Genomic DNA, 6865 nt, shown 5'->3' on the forward strand with positions numbered 1-6865 from the left:
CACTGCGGAACGGGACTATGTCGAAGATTAGCTCCTTGCTTCGGAAATTATCCGGGGATCCGAAGACCACTTCGAGTGTAACTGAGCCTGTACAACTGTCCTCTACACCTGGTATGATGCCTTTAAAGGTCGTCTTTGTGGGTTTAATCCTTGAGGGATCTATGCCCATTTTCTGCACTGTATCCTGATAAAGCAGGTTCAGGTTGCTGCCGCCGTCCATGAGGACTCTAGTGAGGTGAAATCCGTCAATTATTGGGTCTAGAACCAATGCGGCAAATCCGCCGTGACGAATGCTAGTGGGATGGTCCCTTCGATCAAAAGTGATCGGGCAGGAGGACCATGGGTTGAACTTTGGGGCGACTGGCTCCAACGCAAATACGTCACTGAGCGCACGCTTCCGCTCCCTCTTGGGGATGTGGGTTGCGTATATCATGTTCATCGTCCGCACTTGTGGTGGAAAGCCCTTCTGTCCTCTGTTGTTCGGCGGCCGGGGCTCCTCCTCGTCATCGCTATGCAGCCCCTTGTCTATGTTTTTGGCACTTAACTTGCCTGCCTGCTTGAACACCCAACAATCCCTGTTGGTGTGATTGGCTGGTTGTTCGGGGGTGCCGTGTATCTGGCACAAGCAATCGAGTATCCGGTCTAAACTGGACAGGCCCGGAGTATTTCTTTTGAATGGCTTTTTCCGCTGACCGGGTTTAGAGCCTCTGAATCCGGCATTAACTGTCGTATCCTCAGTATTGTCGCCGTTAATGAGGCGCTTGTGCTTGTTGCGACGTGACCTGCCATTCTTGTCCTTGGTATCCGAATTACCAGGGCTCTTGGTCATGTTGTTGCTACGAGCTAGCCAGCTGTCTTCTCCAGCGCAAAAGCAGGTCATGAGTGTCGTGAGGGCTGCCATAGATTTCAGCTTTTCCTGTCCTAGGTGCCGGGCAAGCCATTCGTCTCGGATGTTATGTTTGAAGGCTGCAAGGGCCTCTGCGTCTGGACAGTCGACAATTTGATTTTTCTTGGTTAGGAACCGTGTCCAGAATTGTCTGGCCGATTCCTCTGGCTGCTGAATTATGTGGCTTAGGTCATCGACGTCTGGTGGTCGCACATAGGTGCGCTGGAAATTGTTAAGGAATGTGGATTCCAGGTCCTCCCAGCAACCAATTGACTCTGCTGGCAAGCTGTTAGGCCAATGCCGAGCTGGTCCTTGCTTGAGTGGGAGGTATTTGATAGCGTGTAGATCATCACCGCGGGCCAAGTGGATATGAAGGAGATAATCCTCGATCCATACCGCAGGATCTGTTGTGCCATTGTATGATTCGATGTTTACGGGTTTAAAACCCTCGGGGATTTGATGATCCATTACTTCATCTGTGAAGCATAGTGGGTGTGCGGCGCCTCTGTACTAGGCTATATCACGACGTAGCTCGGATGAGCTTTGTCTGTTGTGTTCGGCCTGGCCGTATTTGCCATATCTGACGTGACGGTTATCGTCACGTGTCGTGGGGCGCCCACGCGATCCGTAGATCGATCTTGTTTGCCTTGCCTTGTCCTCCAATATGTCTCGTAGGTCTGGTGTGTTTCCCTGTGCCTTGGTACTTTTTGAGCAGCGTAGGGTGCAGCTTGAATCGATGGCCGAAAGGCCTCTCTGTCGCCGCCACGGGGTGGCCGGTCGGCCGCATCATACGCTGGTGATGTAGGTTTAGTTGCTTCCTCCTCTAATTGGGGTAGCAGCCTGCGCTTTGGGTAGCTCTTGGAGGTGCGTTCGAGTTTGTACTCTTCGGCGGTGAGGACTTCAGTCCATCTGTCGGCTAGCAAGTCTTGGTCAGCTCTAAGCTGCTGCTGTTTTTTCTTGAGGCTGCTTGCCGTGGCCATAAGCCTGTGTTTGAAGCGCTCTTGTTCGTTGGGGTCCTCAGGCCCGACAAATTCGTCGTCGTCGAGGCTTGCTTCGTCTTCGGAGGGAGGCATGTAATTATCGTCCTCGACCTCTCTGTCTGCCGCTCTCTCATGAGGGCTGGCTTCTCCATCCTCCTGCGCTGAATCCTGCTGGAGGGGGTTGTCTTCGGCATTGTCCGGGGTGTTATTGTCTCCGGTGCCGGAATCGCCGTTTTTGCTTTGGCGGGATTTAGAGCGGCGCCGCTGACGCCGGCGCTTAGGCTGTTTCTTGGAGGGGTCATCCTCCGTTGTTCTATCGCCATCCCCTTCTTTTGGGGTGTCCATCATGTATATGTCATATGACGAGGTGGCTTTCCAGTGCCCTATAGGCGCTGGTTCTTGGTCGTCTCCTTCATCGGCGTCCATACCGTCGATGTCTTCAGAGTCGAAGTCGAGGATGTCAGTTAAATCATCGACAGTGGCTATGAAGTGGGTGGTGGGTGGGTTTCGAATTTCTTCGTCGTCTGCATCCCAACCTTGCTGACCATAGTCCGGCCAGGGCTCTCCTGATAAAGAGAGAGACTTTAATGAATTTAGGATGTCGCCAAAGGGCGAGTGCTGAAAGATGTCCGCGGCGGTGAACTTCATGATCGGAGCCCAATTGGGTTCGATCAGAAGGGGTGTGGAAGATTTGGAGTCCGGAAAGGAGTCCGGCACCTTGGAGTCACGAGCTTCGCGAAGGACGAGACTGGTGTTGAGCTCAATCGCCGTAGAGATTGCGGCCCCTGAGGTGGCGTCCAGCCACCCGTCCTCGATCGGCGCAGTCGGCTCCGAACTAAGGGTCGGAGCGGACACCTGAGCGGCCCTCTAGGCATTGTCCGGCAGCAGAGCTAGATCATGCCCATCGCGACAGTGCGGTGCGCTCGGTTGTGGCTCGAATCCGTCGAAAATCAAGTCTTCGCAGATGTCAGCCGTGTAGTTCAAGCTTCCAAATCTGACCTGATGGCCAGGGGCGTAGCTTTCAATCTGCTCCAGATGACAAAGTGAATTGGCCCGCAGTGCAAAGCCGCCGAATACGAAGATCTGTCCGGGGAGAAAAGTCTCACCCTGGACCGCGTCGTTGTTGATGATCAAAGAAGCCATCGGGCCTAAAGGTGACGACACAGAGGAACTCTCAATGAAAGCACCAATGTCGGTGTCAAAACTGGCGGATCTCGGGTAGGGGTCCCGAACTGTGCGTCTAGGCGGATGGTTACAGGAGACAAGGGACACGATGTTTTTACCCAGGTTCAGGCCCTCTCGATGGAGGTAAAACCCTACTCCTGCTTGATTAATATTGATGATATGGGTAGTACAATAGTAGATCTACCACGAGATCAGAGAGGCTAAACCCTAGAAGCTAGCCTATGGTATGATTGTTGTTCGTCCTACGGACTAAAACCCTCCGGTTTATATAGACACTAGAGAGGGCTAGGGTTACACAGAGTCGGTTACAATAGGAGGAGATCTACATATCCGTATTGCCAAGCTTGCCTTCCACGCCAAGGAAAGTCCCATCCGAACATGGGACGAAGTCTTCAATCTTGTATCTTCATAGTCCGTGAGTTCGGCCAAAGGTCATAGTCCGGTCATCTGGACACCCCCTAATCCAGGACTCCCTCAGGGGCGATACAAGAAGAAAGGGAGGGGTCATATATATCGATAGAGTCGAAGAGAGGATCAAGTGGGTGGGTGCGAGATTGATGAAGAGAGCCATCAAAATTGTGTGTGTGCAAGTCAAAGATATAGGGCGACTGACCTATCGGAATGTCAGGGCACATGGCAAGTTTGTGTGTGGCAGGGAGACATGACTAGAGTGCTCGATGTATCAGTGTGTGTGGGGGGGGGGATGGGGGAGGTAGAGACCTAACTAGAGAGGTAGATCGACTCGTGTATGTGTTGAGAAGGAGAGACCTAGCTATGTCTTAAGGGAGGTCGGTCTACATCCATACATAAGTGAAGGACGGGAAATAGGTTGGGACACACACACACACATAGAGAGAGAGAGAGGGAGGGAGGGGTAGAGTGCTAGAGGGTGGTGGAGTTTCTTCTCGAAGATGGTCGGAGAGGCCTACTAGACAAACTGAGGGTAGAACTGCAATATTATCAACAAAAGTGGGGATGTGTTTTTGTGTGTGCGTGATATATGTGTCGGGAGGCATGCATGGATGATGAAGGGGGGCCATGTGTTTGGTAAGAAGACCTAAGTAGATCGGTAGATCAATTGTTGTGTGTCGGGGGAAGGGAGAGTCATAACTAATGAGGTAGATCGATCGACGCGTGGGGAAAACGAGTTATAACGACCTAGCTAGCTATATGTATAGTGGGAGATCGGTCGGTGTACATCCATTTGTTAGAGGCAAATAAGGCCTAGCGAGATGGATAGACAGAGAGAATGGATCTGAGGTGGTGTGAGAGGCCTACTAGCTAGATAGGGGGAGGAGTGTGCGATTGTGAGATCAATGAAAAGAGGGGCGAGAGTTTACACATGTGTGGGACCGTATGAGAGACACGAGGCATGGACACAAAAATGAAGAGAAGGAAGGTGCTCGTTTATGTGGTAGGCAGACATCGCTCGAGAGGTTTATCGACCGGTGTGTGTCGGAAAGGATTTGTGGAGATCGTGGGAGAACAACCTAAAGGAAAAAAATGAATGTGCGCGATGGATAGAATGCTGAGGGAGGGGAGGGCGAGGAGGGCGTTTGCATACACGAGAGAAAGTTAGTGCTAGCTACAAAGGTTAGAGGATTGTGTGGGTGTAAGAGAGTAACAAAGATCATAATTCAATATGAAAGTGGATTCATATATTTGAATAGGAGATCATAGTGTTATAAACATATGCATGCATGAATATAGCGGTGATACGCATGGTGTGGTTTTGGACATGTTATACCATAATGTGATAATGCATGGCGTTTGCAACTCACAACTAAATATCGAACAATCTAAACCATACTATACATCGAACAATCTCACATTTTATTTGAATTTGTGATAATGTGTGGCGCTTGTAGCTCACAACTAAATATTGAACAATCTAAACCATACTATATATCGAACAATCTCACATTTTATTTGAATTTGTGATAATGTGTAGCGTTTGCACCTCACATCTAAATACTTGTAGGCGTAGGGGGCGGGGCACCATACATTATGTGATAAACACATTATACATGTGAGTCATGGTTTAGATTATGAAGATCTTGCTGGAGATTGAAATGTACTATGATTTGAAATCAACATAAAGGGGATTCAAAAAATCGAGTTCGAGTTCATATAGTACACATAGTTCATATCTAACTCGATAGTAATCATGTGGTGTGTTGTGAAGATAATATACAAACGATGGTTTAACTTGACAATAATGATGATTGTAGATCTTATTAAAATAGAGAAACGAATTCAAATGGTTTAACTTGACAATAATCATGATTGTAGATCTTATCAAAATAGCGAAACGAATTCACATGGTTTAACTTGACAATAATCATGATTGTATATCTTATTCAAATAGAGAAACAAATTCAAATTTAGTTCATATTGAAGCGGTAGTATATACGTTTGGAATGCACTAAAACATTCATTTGAGTAGCAGGTTGCATGCATTATGCACGTAGTAAAATATTTTAACTGAACATAACATGAATTCAAAGTTCTGAATGGCATTTGTAGTGCAAATTGATTTGGTACAGTACACGGGACTAGACTCTCTTGTGTTGTGTGAATTGATTTCTTTTTGTTTTTTCATCGAGGGAAGTGCGAATTGATTTGTTACAATACACGTTAGGCTTGTCCAGAAATTTCAACCCGCACTTTGTTACCCCAAAATATTTAAGATATATCTTTGTCTTGTTGTGCTCCAAAAACTCCGTCCATCTCAACCCGCGCCTTGCTGTCCCAAAATTACAACGCGCGCGAAAACTCCCACCTCCTGCAGAATCCCGACAAGCAAAATGCCCATGATCCCCCTGAACCGAAAGAACCGCCTAGCTCAAATCGGTGGGGGTACTTTCGTAACTTACCCCACATTTCGGACGAGTGTGTCCCTAATCCATGGTTCCCCATCCCATCCCATCCGCCGACCCATTCGTACGCTGAGGCCGCGAAAACCCGCGAAGCCCCACACCCTCCTCCGTCCGCCACCCAGCCGGAGCCTCTCCCCTGACGACGCCGTCCACAGCAACACCTCGACGTCCCTCATCCACTGCACCAGATGATGATCCGTCGTTGATCTCGTTGTCCTGTCGGTTCAGCTACCCCGTCCTCCACCTCCAAGGAGCTTCCCCGACATTCCTCTTGTCTTTCGCGCCAGCTCCATTCCCACACCGCCGTCTTCACCTACACCACTGGAAGAGCATCATCATCACCGATTCCTCGGATGAAGCTGAGGCCTAATCGATGCCACCAAAGAGGTTCTACACTAATCGCCGCATTTTCTTCTTGATTCAATCTCACAGTGCTGCCATCGCTCAAACCCGAGCCGACATAGCGCATCTCCATCCATGGCGGCGTCGCCGGCCACTTCCTCCACGACGTCGCTCCCTCGGTGGCGACGTCTCATGTCTACTACGCAAGCTTCTTCTGGTAGATGTTGTTAGGCCTCCAAGTGCACAGGTTTGTAGGACATTAGCAAATTTCCCTCAAGTGGATGACCTACGGTTTATCAATCCGTGGGAGGCATAGGATGAAGATGGTCTCTCTCAAACAACCCTGCAACCAAATACAAAGAGTCTCTTGTGTCCCCAACACACCCAATACAATGGTAAATTGTATAGGTGCACTAGTTCGGCAAAGAGAAGGTGATACAAGTGCAATATGAATGGTAGATATGGGTTTTTATAATATGAAATTATAAAAACAGCAAGGTAGAAAGTAACAAAAGTGAGCTAAAACGGTAACATTCACCTGAAGACTTTCAAGGCACCTTTTGGGAACCCAGATTTTCTACATAGGAGGATTG

The sequence above is a fragment of the Triticum dicoccoides genome, chromosome 2B, assembly GCF_002162155.2.
Source record: "Triticum dicoccoides isolate Atlit2015 ecotype Zavitan chromosome 2B, WEW_v2.0, whole genome shotgun sequence".
Taxonomy (NCBI): Eukaryota; Viridiplantae; Streptophyta; class Magnoliopsida; order Poales; family Poaceae; genus Triticum; species Triticum dicoccoides.